The 16,635-nt window shown below is 44.8% G+C and overlaps 1 long non-coding RNA gene across 1 annotated transcript; it reads left to right on the top strand.

Annotated features, from left to right (window-relative positions):
* The first annotated feature begins 9,251 nt into the window (after positions 1-9,251).
* LOC123169613 (uncharacterized) lies at positions 9,252-10,052 on the top strand. The gene is made up of 5 exons (XR_006484893.1): positions 9,252-9,341; positions 9,414-9,492; positions 9,721-9,808; positions 9,901-9,941; positions 10,040-10,052. It is a non-coding gene; the product is annotated as an uncharacterized lncRNA (long non-coding RNA).
* The last annotated feature ends 6,583 nt before the right edge of the window (positions 10,053-16,635 follow it).

Here is a 16,635-nt window from a genome sequence, read left to right as displayed (position 1 = left end):
TAACACTTCATTCAAGTTTGTGCCAGCTGTAACATTTACTTACATTTCCTTGTTCAAACAGGAAAGAGAACATCAAAAAATAAACATGAATTAGGGAAATAAATAAAAAGAAACCTATTGAGATCAGCTTACAACTCTTTCTTGCATTTCATGTGTAATACCTCATGTATATCAAAAAAATATAATTGGACTACAAATCATTCAGTCCAACACAGCATTGCAAAAGATCATATTTATTATTCTTTTTCATCACAACAATCTGTATAACATACATACGTACATATGAGAAATAGTAGTAGAAGTACACGCTCCCATAGCTAGGAAACAACATAATTTTGTGTATTTATGCGTATGCATTAGCAGCAACGGTATTACACACATGCACTATCTGTTTATGCATTAGCAGAAGTAACACATCAGCGGCATCATTCGTTAAGAAAAATTACGCTTGTAGAAAATCTATATCAGCGATGATGGTGTATACATACAAATATTTTAGGTCTGAACTATTACAGATGCACAATAAATTCATGATGGTAAATGAACCAATGCAAGAAAATAATATGTAACCTGAACTGAACTGTTAAATAATTAGTTTAGATACGTGAAAGTATCAAGTATTCTAATTTTTTTCCAAATATTGTACACTTCAGCAATCAGACATGTGAGTTGTCACATTTTTTCAAAGTCGCACGGGCATATAAACTTATTCGCATGTACGCAGGCTAGATTTTTATTATTTATTTGTAGTACATATGCAAAATATATATTCACAAGCTTCACAAACTTCCCTCCTGCGTGTGTTGGTCTTATAATTCAGACCAATCAGAATATTATAGTTCTGACCTAGCAGATGATTGTAGAGGATCATAAGGACGTCCATAAACTTACATTCAAACATACTATCAAAATACCAAAATAATAAGAACAGATATGTTAATTTGCCGTAATACAATAGTTTCATTGGATGTTCCAGGTCTTTATCCTGCCAATCACTATATCTGAATCACATATTACACATGAAAAAGTACGCTTGTAGAAAATCTATATCAGCGATGATGTTGTACATCCAAATATAAAAATACCAAATAAAAAATATATGTAAAAGAAACGAAATTCAGCATATCTTGACCATCGCAAGAGTAAATGCTCTGTCATTACTAAACCTGCCAGTCTATTAAGACCGAACTTCAGCCTGTAAGGACTTCCTTGTAGACGATGTTCTTCATCGAGGTCAGTAAGGACACAGTCGGTCTTTTTCGCTTCTTTGGATTGTCCTTTAGCTTGTTGGCCTTCTCCTTCGGCTTCTCCTTCTGAATGAGTATCTTTATGTTTCTCTTCGCGGTGGCTCGAGACAAAGCAACATAGAGCTGACCATGAGAGAACACGGGATTGGGTAGGTAGACACCAACTATCGGTATGGTCTGCCCTTGAGCCTTGTTAATGGTCATAGCAAAGCTAAGCCTTATAGGAAATTGCTTTCTCTTAAACTTGAACGGAAACATGTCGTTTTCAGATGGGCAGAGAGGTATTCGAGGAAGGAAGACCCTCCTGCCAGCATGTTGACCAATCACGATTTCTGCATCAATGGTGTTCCTCAAAACCTCTTACAACAAGCCTACTGCCGTTACACAGTCCATTAGCTGGATCAATGTTCCTTAGAAGTATGACAGGGCAGCTCAGCTTTAGCTTGAGTGCATGCGGAGGAAGACCATTAGGAGTCAATCCATTAAGAAACTCCTGAGCGTAGTAGCCATATGGGTCGTCCTCTGCAATGTCAAAGCTATGGTAGATTACTTCATCTCCATGAAAACGGTCTATCATGCGGATGTTTATCTTGTCGACATTGTCGTTTGTCGTGGAAAGGATTGCTCGAGATGTCATGTAATTGGAATCAGACATGTTGTCATCTAGACTCGGAAACACGTGGTCAATAAGTTTCTCCAGGTCGTCAACCTCGCCTGTAGACGGCAGACAAATATCTTCAGGGAGTAGTATGTTGCCTTGATCGTCTACATCCTCAGTGCCATTGCCGACCCTTAGCAAGTAATCTGCAAACCACGTGTCATTATGAGCCCTCATGTTGGTGATGAGCCGAAGCTGCCGCATACACTTCCACAGATGAGAACTTCGGAGGGTTGCATCAATTATCTGGCCCCGCGACCCCCTTCTGACGACCGGAAGCACCTGCCGAAAGTCCCCACCAAAAACAACAGTCTTTCCTCCAAAGGGTCGGTCACGTATTCCCATGATGTCGCGCATGCTGTTGTCCAATGCCTCTACCGCTTGTCGCTTAGTCATGCTGGCCTCGGCCCATATTATCAATGAGGCCATCCTTAGGAGCTTGGTGGTCCCACTCTGCTTGGTTAAGCTGCACGAGGCTCCATCATCGCAACTCAATGGGATCTTGAACCTCGAGTGGGCAGTCCTGCCGCCAGGCATGATAGAAGCGGCGACGCCCGACGTCGCGGTAGCGATACCAATCTTGCCTTGGCTCCTCACCTTGGCAAGCATCGCCCTGTATAGGAAGGTCTTCCCTGTACCTCCAGGGCCATCAACAAAGAATACACCCCCATCACCGCGTTCAACAGTCGTTAGTATCTCGTCGTATGCGGCCCTTTGTTCCAAGTTCAGCGAAGATACCAACTTAGTGTCATCCATGTCAAACTCAACGGTTGTTTCCTCGATGACCTCTCTTGCCTCGCCCTCGGTTGGGTCAAACGCATCATCTATGCTCGGAAGAGCGAAATCAACAATATCTTTACCCATGGACTGCAACATACCCCTAATGTCTAGCAACACCATCTGCTCCACCTCGTCAGGGGACGTGCGTGATCGACGATAGTCATCTGACATAGGCTCGAGGTGCCTATCCCATAAACCACGCACGTCGCCTGGCTCGCAGTGCACCAAGATGGTTGCGAAGAGCCTCCTAAGAGAACATGGCATCGCCCACTGCTCAGCCTCAGTAAGACAGTCGTCGAGCGTGTTGTCTGCCTCGATGAGTCCCAACCTTTCAGCAGCCTCTCTAAAGCTCCCACATAGCACGCCGTCCACGGTGAGCAAGTCGTCAAAGGATGTTTTGCCCGTAACATGGTTTAGCAACACACGCAGATAGTATCGGTCCCCCTCGGCAGGATTGGCAGACACGATGCGACCTATTTGAAAACGCTCGACCCGCGGCTTCCAAAACTTCTTTTTCTTCTGCCACGTGAAGCTTCCGGGAAAATCCTTGTACAATATATTTCTAGCCCGAGGGTGTCCTGGTTAGCCTTGAAATACTCCGTTAACATGGATTTTGAAATATTTTCTGAGGCGACAACATTTTTCAAGTCAGCCTGGGCATTGAATGCGACCCTGTGCATATTCGGGAGATGAAGAGGCAACTGCAAGACAGGAGGGTAGTTGGCGCAAAGTGGAAAGCCAAATATCCTCCACATAGCCTCCGGAGGGGTGATCCACCTTGCGTCAACGTATCTCTTGATCTCATCAATGTTACCATCGGCGTCGGGCTGGTCGATGCTGAAAGAAGCCTTATCATGGCCCTTGTAAATGTACTTGTAAAGATATTTGACGGCCTTTATGCTCGAGCAGACCTCAACGTTGATGTGGCAATTGAACATCCGCAGAAGGTATGGGTTATAAGGCACAACCCATCTGTTGTCCAACATCTTCCCTCGGACCTTAGCACGCCTACCATCGTCTCTACGTCGATAAACTGGGTACGAGTCCTTCCCCTGTGCTGTGTTTTCATTGAACGACCGCGGGTATCTGCACTTGCATCCGTTTTCTTGCATGCAAACATTCTTCGGGTTTAGAGCACCGCATGGTCCGTGCATCATATGTTTTACCACCATTGCATACAATTCCGGATACTTATGCTTGTCTGGGAGCTCTGCGGAAATGAGTCGGTCATACTGCTCGGGGACGATAAGCTTATATGTTGAGTCCATGATCAACAGAAAATGTGCGTGTGGGAGGCCCCTTTTTTGAAACTCGACAACATATACATATGCGACAACAACACCCAGGATGTGCTTCTTGAACAACATGTCCTTCATAGCCTCTAGTTTGCCAAAGAACACGCGAGCCACAATATCAGGTCGGTCTTGCGCCGTCTGACCAGGCAGCAACTCATTCGTTATCTCTTCCCATTTTGGATTGCAAGTCATGGTCAAGAAGATGTCAGGCTTCCCGTATGTATGTACAATTGCCATGGCATCCATATGCCTCTTCTTCATGTCGCGGTCGCCACCAGGGTATGTTCCAGGGAGAACTATTCTTACCCCAACAGCGCTTGCTCGTGTCTCCCCCGATGTGATCGCATCAACAACTCCTTTATACAAGTCGGCACGAATCTGCGTCTGGTTCTTCCTGTACCACCTTAACCGACAACTTTCAATCTTGACGTACATGTCGACGGCCCATTGCTGCAAGAGGCGTGCTCCACAGAGTATGGGATTAAAGATCGCAGGCCGTGTCTGCAGCATGTAACAGTAGTAGTCTCTGACAGAGACGCACAACCTGCTGTTGCCCTCTGCACATGATTGAGTACCATCAAAATGAGGATATAATCGACAAACAAAATATTATTTGTAGCAAAATGGGACGCAGACGGCATACCTGCATCCTCATCATCATCATGGACCAGTTGAGGATTTAGTACAACCTCCAAAGGAACATTACGTTTAGGTAGCTTCGGATGCCAACCTAGTTCTCCCCTTGGATAGAATAGGGGATAAGACAAAGGGTCATATGCTCCGGAGGTCACACGTATACTGTGCCTTTCGTTGTTATTACCACAAAGTGTTATCCTCCGGTCAAACCTTTTTGCTAGGTCGTTGCCCTCAACCCAAATTGCAGCGACCTCAGATGACAACGGTCTGTTATATCTTCTTTGGTCAAGCCTTTTATCGGTGTTTAGGTCTATCCTGTAATCATCGAGGTTGTCCTTGTGTGCACCCAAACTCCTAAATTGCTGGGAGTACGGGTTTTCTTTGAGTATGTCTACTAACTTCTTCACGACATCTTGGTCTAATTGCTTGGTGGCCGCCTTACGATGAGTGATGGTTGGGTCATCATCATAGAAGTATAACTGCAGATGCTCAGGACGGGAGCTAGGCCCGAACGAATGCACATTGTGGTAGATGGTGCCGTGTGCCCGGAATGTGTACACCCCAGACTTCATGTTTGTGTAGTTCTCATCAAGGCTGACGCCAAGGGTTGTGAAGGCGAAATGCCCGTTGAAGAAGCGTATGTTTTCCCGAAAATGTCTAGAATCTGCATCCATGCTTGACCATAGCCTCATCAGCTCTGGGATTGGCTCAGGTTGTTTAAGTTCGATCTGCCATTGCGACAGCAGAAGCCGTCAGTCTCAGACACTATTTTTTTTTGCCTTGCAGTGTTTGCAGTTTGCGTCGAGCTTCAGGATGTGAGTCGTGTCTGGGATGTTTGTGTAGACAAGTCTAATGGATCAACCTCGCTAGGTATAGCAGACGACATGATCGCTTCCTCTTCATCCTCCAAGGTGTCATTATCGTATCCTACGTGCATTTGTTGCAACATGATGTTCAAAACATTATTAACTACTAACTATAATTATGATAAAGCCCCACAAATTCATAGATCATAGTTGAACATACCTTCGTCGCGAAACATGTAGTACTCCTCATCCATAAAGTCGGATGGTGTCGTCTCATCGCCAGTGATGCAGTCTCGGAACCCATCGATTTCGTCTGCATTATCTCCATGGCGAATGTGACAATAGACAACGTCATGTCAGATGAGGGTTGGTGAGAATGAGCACAACAAGGTGACAATAGAATTATCATACCATTGGTACCAACAATGAAATTCGGCATGATTGTCGTCGGGTCGCCATCAGATGAATCACCGTCGGCGGCCGAGAGAGGGGTGTTGCGCGGGATAAGTTTGCTAGGTCTGGACGTGGGAGTGCGAGGGATTCTTTGCACGGGGTGTGCTTCTTTGCCGCATAAGTAGCCTTTCTTTTTGCACTTAACTCCCCCTTCTCTTTGCTGCATGCCCTCCATTCTCGCAGCGTGGTATTTTTTTCTTCAAGATCGATAGTTCCGTGCTCTAGATGTTTCCGATATGTTGCTCGCCTCCGCGCATTTGTTTGCTCCATTTGATCAGGAGTTAAGCAAGTTTTGCGTTGCTTACCACGCTGATTCCTAGGTAGTTGGTTATCATGAATGACAGCTGTACTGATTGTATTGGTATGAGGCAATACCGCCTCATCTTGTGACAATGACGTATAGCTGGACCTATTTGGGTCGGCTGGTTATACAACAGTGTAAAACGCTAATCAGTACTGCATTAATTGATCATTGATACACTTATTAAACACTTGTATCCAGAAACATTAGGAATATATATACTATCAAGAGGCAGCTGAATCAAAAAGCATTCTAACCTGATATTGTAAGGGCAGGAAGGTTATCATCTTTGTGCTTCACGGTAGCTCGCCCTTGAGCCTTGATCTGGCTATTTTTGTCGGCAAGGAGCATAGGGTGAGCTTGTACCCCATTAGTGATATCACCGAGAGCGCTCCATGGAACATTTTGCATACCTGCAATATGGTTGCAGGTGTCATTCTCACGGATTCTCAGATAATAATCATACTGTTATGAATAAAGGGAGTATATTCAATAGACGTTTGGCCTGTAATATAGAAATAGTCGTACCCGACATGTCAACGGCAGGCATATTTTGATGGAGATGCTTGCCGGCGGCGTCATCATATTTTCTTCGATAACCATCTACCAACGGAGCTTTCATCTGTTCCTTGTTAATGTCAGCATTTTCCTTGTTCTTAAGATACGTTGCCCGCCTCCGCGCATTTATTAGCTCTTTCTTGTCATCTAGTAATAGATGCATGAAGGTGTGAGAGTTTTGAATGCAGGAATGCACATTGTTTTGATTTAAAATCAAACAATCATACCAGATATTGAAAGGTCAGGTTGACTTCCATGCTACACTTTTTCTGCTTCCTCCTCTTTTTTCCTCCGATAAGTAGCTCGCCTCTTGGCGTTTATCTGCTCCCTTTTTTCATCAGACAAGATAACTTTCTTAGATGGTTTGGAGACACGCACGGCAGATCTTGTAGTCATGTGCTTGGATGTTGAACCGGATTGTGGTAAAACTTGAGGAGTTGCATTGATGTTTACGTGATTTCCTCCGTACATATGAGTCAAATCTAGAGCCTCTGGAACAAAACCAAACCAAAATGATAATGTACTTAGTATGTTAATGAACATCTGCAACACAACCTCTATAAGATAGATACGGTTCACAACGAAAGACGAATCTTGTAATACCGTCTACACTTTGTGCTACGGCTGCGGCTAACTCGTCAGTGAGACAACTGAGAGACACAAACGTTGATGAGGTTGCCGGGTTGCCCGCTTGATGTAAAAATAACCGATAGTGGTCATAACGGGTTAGTTTAGTGCTATCCGAAGAGTAGAGAGTACTGATTATGTTTTATACTAACCTGAGTTCAGTTCGGAAGGCCGCGGTACACATGTGACATCACCATCAGTGGGTTGAGGAACAACAACAACTGCGGTCTGTTCAGTGATGGACTGATCTGAAATTGGTTCATACAAGTAAATAGACGGTCTAATAATAGATGCAGCAAGCTGTGAGAGTAGTCAAAGCAGGAATGCACATTGTTTTCATTAAAAATCAAACAATTATACCAGATGTTGAAAGGTAAGCTTGACTTTCATGCTCAAGTTTCTTTGCTTCCTCCTCTTTCTTCCGCCGATAATTAGCTCGCCTCTTGGCGTTTATCTGCTCCCTTTTTTCATCAGATAAGATACCTTTTTTAGTTTGTTTGGTGACATTCTCGAAAGATCCTGTAGTCATGTGCTCGGATGTTGAAACGGTTTGGGATAAATCTTGAGCAGTTGACATAGTGTACAGGTGTATTCCTCCATCAATAGGAGACACATCAAGAACATCTGGAACAAAACAAAAGCTAAATGTTATTGTTCTTAGACTGTTCTTGAATGTCTGCAACACAACCTCTATAAGCATGATAAATAACCGAGATTGCCGGGTCTCCTTTTCAATATGTTTTTTGCTCACCTGAGTTCAGATCGGGAGGCCACTGAACACATGTGATATCACCATCAGTGGGTTGGGGAACAACCGGGTCTGCGGTCTGTTCAGGTATCGAGTGGCCTGGAGCATGGTTCATACAAGTAACTGAGATTGAAGTCACAAACTTAAGAGAATAAAATGATGAGTACTCTATCCGCACAACCTCATTCCTGGACTAATAGGGTGATTATCAACAACGTTTGTCCCAGCCATCTGATATCCTACACCTTCAGTACCCACAAGTTCATTATTCGGAAGAACCGGTTGTCCAGACGGTTCAAGTGTCAGCCCATCTGAGTGTCATTCATACAAGTAAGCGAGATCAATTCGAGAAATAAATAGTATTAAATCATGGTAAATTGACAATCCAACTGTCATAAATGGGGTACTCAGGTTGTTCTCACCATCATTTGTCCAATCCAAATTATCTGAAACAACATCATTTAAGGAAATCACAATCGGGATATAGCTTGACATGTGCGGCATGTTTTTTAGTCAAAGATTTACCTCTAGGTACACCTGACGCTGTTGTATGTTCCGCAGATTTGCTTTGTGGATTCCCCATACTTACCTACAAGCAAAGATTTCATACTATTAACAATGGCTTGTGAACTGAAGTTGTCTACCGTCAATCATTTATTTTGTTATCCCCTTCTGGACGCGCCCAGGATCCAACTCCTGGCCTCCGTATTGGGAGGTTTTATGTAAACATATTGATTTTTTAATTGTTATGTTTCATGCACTTTCGTTCGTGAACTTGGAGACAACTTGGAGATACACCGTTGTATGTTGTTCATGTGATGAGTACTGTTGCAATGGAAGAGATTGCCAAGGCTAAAAGAGAAGGTATGGTGCCTGGCCATTTGGTTCAAACAAGTTCCTCATCAATGCAAATTAAGACAGAGTTATTTTATGAACATTTACTTTCAGAACATTGGCTAGTTTCGGCTTTGTACAAAAAAAATCAGGACTGGGTCGGTCCCAGAATAACTTGTTGGGGCTTCAGAACTAAGTTGTCCCACGGGATTGATAATACCCCAAATCTAAGTACTAAGTTGATTTAAATTTTCAACACGTGTCAAATTGTGAAACAAACTGTAAGGTGATGTAAGCTCAAACTTTGCAGGTCAGAGAGTCATCGGGAAACCTGTGGTATCTGGGCTAGTCCTTGATGATTCTTGGCTTTGGGATCCTGACTTTGCAACTGCTTCAAAGTAAATAGAACACACACAATCAGTATATGTTTATGTAGCTGTGGTTCCTCTTATTTCATATCTTGCTTCTAGGTATGTGATGAGTCCTCCAATCCGGGAAGCAGGGCATAATAAAGCACTTCAAGCTGCTCTTTCATCAGGAATATTACAGGTGACACGCTTGAATCCAGAATCCCACCTTAATTTCCTGAAGTGTGAAGTTGTGGAGTCCTTAAAATAAAGCGCTTCAAGCTGGTGTTTAGCCTCTGCTTGAAGATTGTTCGAGGCGGTAAATTATAAAAGGAATATTATTTTCTGAAAATATTGTTTGTACATTGTCTACTATGGAGACGGAAACATCCCTTGAATAAGCACCGAACTGTTCTTTGTTCCTATGCAGCTTGTGGGAACTGATCATTGCACCTTCAATTCCACTCAGAAAGCTTTCGGTTCTGATGATTTCAGGAAGATTCCCAATGGCGTAAATGGTAAGCCATAGGGCTTGAACAAAGGAAACTGTGTTGTGTCATTGCAAATGGAAGCTGGCTAAGGCATCTCTCTTTTCATTACTTGATCCCAGGTATTGAAGAAAGGATGCATATAATTTGGGATAGCATGGTGGTAAGTTTTGATTTCAAATGTTTTTTTTTTGTGATGGGTACTAAGTTGGTTCCATTGCCGGTATTTTTGTTTTCTGACTTCATTCAATATATGTACAGGAGACCGGCACAAGCACAAGCAACCAACTCAAGCCTACCATGCTCCAGCAAAGATAGTCATAAACGAGTATTAACTTGAGATTCTGTATCTATTTTCTGTACATAGTAATGTGCAATACGTACAGCAGAAGTTGGATGCTGGGCGCGTCCAGAAGGGGATCACGGCGTCACGTAGACGGGATCGCGGCCCCGTCTCCTAAAGCGATCCCACACCAGATCGCTTCGCGTCTCCTGAAGCGATCCCACAGCAGATCGTTGCCTCCTGAGATGTTTTTTTGTATGGCCTTCAGCATGAAATATTCAGTATGAAATAATTTGTATGAACTTGCATTACGTAGCACTGAAAGGGGAGCAGCGCCGGTTGACACCCTGTGGGTGGTCAGAAGGTGGCCGCCGTCGGATCGGGGTCGTGATCGCCGGCAAACACGACACGCGGGATCGCGGCCCCGTGTCCTCGCCCGATCCAACAGCAGACTGCCGCCTCCTGCAAGTGTGACGGCGAAGGGATGGATTCCGCGCGGCGCGGCACAGGGATGGATCTGCCGCGGCGCGGCACAGGGATGGATCCGCCGCGGTCTGGGCGTAGGGGTGGTTCGGGCGTGCGATCGGGCGGCGGCGGAGATCGATCTGCTGTGTCGGGCGGCGGCGGAGAGGGGTTTTGTTTGCACCGGGTTTTTTCGATCGAGTAAGGCAGAGGTGGTGCGATGAAGAAAAAAACGGCGGTGGGAGTATGACGAAAATAAACCAGCGAAAATTAACCGCGCGGACTATTCACCAAGTCGTCCATTAGGAGTGGAGATTACAATTGGGCCACACCCCTAGCTTTTGTACCGATGAACAGTTCTCACTGCCTAATTTTGCAATGCAAATTAAAATGCATGATTAGCACGTAGTGCTTTCCTGATCATTTTTTTCAGTGAATTATTTAAGTGAACAATAGAACCACCCATAATGGATATTGCATCCGCAAGACTACTAGTTCTATGAAGAATAGAACCACCCATAATGGGCAAAGCACCGGCACAAGAAAAGAAATCTTGAATAACTCCTTTCCCAATAATATTACCACTACCGACTCGAAACTTTTTAGTATGCAAGATAGTAATTTCCTCAAGAGGATCAACGAAAGCATCAAAGTTTCCCATGTTATTATTATTTCCTTCATTAACGATAACCTCCCCAGATTCAGACATGGTGAAAGAAAAGCGAGCAGAAAGAGAGGGCGAATAAAACGGCAAGGGTGAAGTGGGGGAGAGGAAAATGAGAGGCAAATGGCAAATAATGTAATGCGAGGGATAAGAGTTTGTGATGGGTACTTGGTATGTCTTGACTTGTGTAGACTCGGCAACGGCGCCAAAAATGGCTTGTTGTTGGGAGTCAAATCTTGACTTGACTTGGCGCACACCTCCCCGGCAATGGCGCCGGAAATCCTTCTTGCTACCTCTTGAGCACTGCATTGGTTTTCCCTTGAAGAGGAAAGGGTGATGCAGCAAAGTAGCGTAAGTATTTCCCTCAGTTTTTGAGAACCAAGGTATCAATCCAGTAGGAGGTCACGCTCAAGTCCCTTGCACCTACGCAAACAAATAAGAACCTCGCAACCAACACGATAAAGGGGTTGTCAATCCCTTCACGGTCACTTACGAGAGTGAGATCTGATAGAGATGATAAGATAATATTTTTGATATTTTTATGATAAAGAGTAAAAGTAAGGAAAGCAAAGTAAACAGTAATGGAAATAACGGGAGATTAATATGATGGAAAATAGACCCGGGGGCCATAGGTTTCACTAGTGGCTTCTCTCAAGAACATAAGTATTACGGCGGGTGAACGAATTACTGTCGAGAAATTGATAGAATTGAGCATAGTTATAAGAATATCTAGGTATGATCATGTATATAGGCATCACGTCCGTGACAAGTAGACCGACTCCTGCCTGCATCTACTACTATTACTCCACACATCGACCGCTATCCAGCATGCATCTAGAGTATTAAGTTCATAAGAACGGAGTAACGCCTTAAGCAAGATGACATGATGTAGAGGGATAAACTCATGCAATATGATATAAACCCCATATTTTTATCCTCGATGGCAACAATACAATACGTGTCGTTTCCCCTACTGTCACTGGGATCGAGCACCGCAAGATTGAACCCAAAGCTAAGCACTTCTCCCATTGCAAGAAAGATCAATCTAGTAGGCCAAACCAAACTGATAATTCGAAGAGACTTGCAAAGATAACCGATCATACATAAAAGAATTCAGAGAAGATTCAAATATTGTTCATAGATAATCTGGATCATAAACCCACAATTCATCGGATCTCGACAAACACACCGCAAAAGAAGATTACATCGAATAGTTCTCCAAGAGAACCGAGGAGAACTTTGTATTGAGATCCAAAGAGAGAGAAGAAGCCATCTAGCCAATAACTATGGACCCGAAGGTCTGAGGTAAACTACTCACACATCATCGGAGAGGCTATGGTGATGATGTAGAAGCCCTCCGTGATTGATGCCCCCTCTGGCAGGACGCCGGAAAAGGCCCCAAGATGGGATCTCACGGGTACAGAAGGTTGCAGCGGTGGAATTAGGTTTTCGTGGTGCCCCTCGGTGGTTTGGGGGTACGTAGGTATATATAGGAGGAAGAAGTAGGTCGGTGGAGCCACGAGGGGCCCACGAGGGTGGAGGGCGCGCCTGGGGGGTAGGCGCGCCCCTGCCTCGTGGCCGCCTCGTTGGTTGCTTGACGTCCACTCCAAGTCCTCTGGATCACGTTTGTTCCAAAAATAACTCTCCCGAAGGTTTCATTCCGTTTGGACTCCGTTTGACATCCTTTTTTTTGCGAAACACTGACATAGGCAAAAAAAACAGCAATTTTGGCTGGGCCTCCGGTTAATAGGTTAGTCCAAAAATAATATAAAAGTGTATAAATAAGCCCATTAAACATCCAAAACAGAATATATAATAGCATGGAATAATCAAAAATTATAGATACGTTGGAGACGTATCAGAGGCCAAGACGGCGTCACCACCAGAGCCTTTGGCAGGCGAAGACCACTTTTGTCAGGATAAGCTGTACTAGTTGTCTGATGCGGAGCATCCTACGATCATCCCCATGTACACTACGACTATTCCCCAAGCCCCAAGTGGACATACGACGAGACCTCCAACATGTGCCATTGGACATAAGGTGAACTCTCTCCTTGTTCAACTCCCCTTGGACCCACATGAGACATGGCTACTACCTCAAACAAAGACACTTTGTGTGCCTAGGTACCAAGGAACCAACAAGGAGATGGAATGGTGCAAGATGGACACCAAGAGCATGAACAGGGATTTCCCCAGCGTAGAGAAAGAGGTACTACTGGCCAACTACCGGTCCAACTACCGGTCCACCGGTACTACCGCCCAACTACCGGTCAACTACCGGTCAAGCTTCTGTGATGAGACCGGTGCAAGGCCAGAACAGCACCAGAACAACAGCTATATCCGCTAAAATCGGTACTACCGGCCCCATGACCGGTACTACCGCCCTGCCTGCGCGCAGTTGAAGGGGTTTCACCCCATGTATCCCCCAACTTACCCCTTGGACTATATATACTTGTCCCCTAGCTCCGAATTAGGGTTAGCAAAGGATTAGCTCATGTTTGTGTGAGAGCTTTGGTCATCCACTTGGTTACCTTCTGCTCGGAGATTGCACCTCCTCGGAGAAGATCCTTCCAAGCGGATTCAAGACCCCCTCTTGGGTGGCCCCATCAAGACCTCCTCACGGAGAAGAACCGGTTACCTCTTGTATCGTCCCTTGTTGACTTTGGATCGTGTATCTCCCTTTGTGTTCATGGATCTAGCGCATGTGTGATCTATTCTTGTTGGTTGAGTGTTTCCCTCGTGATTCCCTTGCGTTTCCCCCCTCGTGTCCTTCGTGTTCATCGCGGGATCCGCTCCTTTCGTGAAAGATCGGCCATATAGGGTTCCACCCTACATCATCATGGTATCAGAGCCACGTTGATCACGATTTCGGAGCCCCCTCTCTTTGTTTTCTAGCTTGATTTTGTTGTGTTCTTCCCCAATTTCGAAAATCCCCACCAAAAATAGCCCCAATTTTTTTTGTGATTTGTTGGTGTGATGAAGTTTTGTTGGATCTGATCCATGGATTTGCTTGGTTTCGAGTGGATCTAGCATCTCCCCAAGTTTCCCCACCTTCCCTCCACGAAATCCGTCCAATTTTGACCCCAAAATCATCCATTTCCGCCCCAAAGTTCATCCCCGATCCAGATCTGAGAATTTTCCCGATACAAGCGGTACAACCGGCCCCCAAGGCGGTACTACCGCTCCCCCATCACCAGGAAGCAAAAACTGGTGCCCCAGGATGCTCCAGGAGCGGTACAACCGCCCCCCCCACCCCAAGCGGTACTTCCGCCCTTCACAGATTCAGCGTCCCGTGTTTCACCATTTTACCCATAACTTTCACATCCGGAGTCCGATTTTCGCGTTCTTTAGCTCGTTGAGTAGCTATTGACATCCTCTATCCATATAGATAGGTTCCATCACCTTTTGACTCCATCAAATTTTGGAACTTTGGCATCTTTGGCTAGGGCTTCCACCATATCATCCGCATAACCACCACCGACTTCCGCAACCTAACCCAATTTGTTCCCCATTCCATTAATGGTTGTTTGAGTTGTGATTCGAGTCTCCTAAGGTGTTTAGGCTACTTAGGGACGGTTGCTTCTTCATCAACCACCACCATAACTTCCGCATAGGCTTACCCACCATACACTTCCGCCACCCCAAGTTAACACAATTTTGTTTGTGTTGTGAGTTGTGTCTCCTAAGGTGTTTCGGCTACTTGGGGACCGTGCTTCCAACTCCGACACCGTGTATAGTTCACCACCTTACCCTCCATTTCCGCACTGCGTACTCAAAACCCATCATTGCATTTCCGCAATCCCTTTGAACTTCCGCAAAACCAACACCGCTTTCCACTACTAGCATTTTGACATTTGACATTTGAGATTTTGAGTTCGCGGTTTTTCCGTTTCCTAAGGTGTTTCGGCTACTTAGGGACGAGTCTCCATCATCTTGGTATCTCCATCAAGATCACCGCCACTCATCATCGCACGAGGTCATCATCGACTTTGACCACTTCACCATCATCCGTCCGTGGCTTACTAACGACAAACCTTCGACGGTAACCTCCATATCATCTTGGTATCGTGGTATCCCTCCATTGTATATTCCCCTTGCAATTGCATTGATAACCCCCTAGCCATTTTGCGTTACTTGCCTATCGAGACTAGCCATTTGAGTATTGCCGGCAACGTTACTTGTGCACATTAGTGATCATCCCATCCATTACTTACATACCATATCATATTGGTATCATATCATCCCTTGTGTCACAAGATTGTTCCCGCGTATACACAATTCCTATCTTGGTTTTTGCATTTCGCAAAGTGGTCATACAAAAAAAAGAGAATAAGCTTTTAAGCAAAAGAGAAAGAGCAAAGAAGCTTGTAAGCAAGTGTCATAGCATCATACCACATTGCACATAAGATTGTCATATCCGATCATATTGGATCCTCTTGAGAGAAACACCGGGAACCATACATACATAGCATACTTGGGATAGAAAGTTTATCCATTTTGCATCTTATAGGTTGTGCACAAGTGTCGTATCTGCCTATAGAGCAATCATGCTAGCGTCTCTCTTGAGTTGTGCAACACGAGCGTTTTTCGTGGATTCCACATTTTGTGCTCATTCCTTGGTTGCACGACCCCATTTATCTATTCGTGTGTGTGTGTTTCCGTGTGCCACCCATTGCTATTGGTCTACTTGTTTCACTTGCGAATTGTGAATCTCTTTCAACATTATTGACTCTTGCTAACATTTTGCATCAAATGTTTGTGACACTATCCTCACCGAGCTCCACCATAAGCCTTATTTGTGTAGGTGTGAGAAATTGACAAGATCGGTACCAATTATGCTATTTCCTTGTTACATCATTGAGTGATCATTGATCCATTTTCAACATCGGTCAAGGTACATTTGGTATAGTTCTTCTCTTTCTCCCACTCATTTTTGCTCGAGTTTTGTGATGGATAGGCAAGGCATTCCATCTCCGGTCTTCGACAACAACGACGGCGTGAACAACTACATCACCAAAGAGTCCATCTTCGAACTACAACGAGCATCAAAAGCCGCACATTCTACCTTGCAAGAGTGCATCGAGAACCTCTCCATCGACATTCATCACTCCGAAGCAAGGAAAAGGGACTATATAGACAACAAGCTTTCCGCACAAAAGGAGGAGCAAGATGCAAGGATGGAGGAGATTCGGGCCTTGATCAAGTCTACTTCCAATTCGTCATCTTCAAGGCGGCGACGACCAAGTCGATCATCTTCGGAGCGCCCAAGCGATGCAAGCGCAAGGCGTCCACGTCTACATCTACATGGCGACCACCATCACGTTCGTGATCCACATCGTCATGAAGGGCAAGTCACCTCCAAGCATCATGTGCACGACGACGACGAACAACATCTACTACGAGCTCAAGTGCGACAACGACAACATCAACATGAAGATGCTCCACAAG

This window comes from Triticum aestivum, chromosome 1D (genome assembly GCF_018294505.1).
Source record: "Triticum aestivum cultivar Chinese Spring chromosome 1D, IWGSC CS RefSeq v2.1, whole genome shotgun sequence".
NCBI lineage: Eukaryota > Viridiplantae > Streptophyta > Magnoliopsida > Poales > Poaceae > Triticum > Triticum aestivum.
This window is presented reverse-complemented; position numbering and strand designations above follow the sequence as displayed.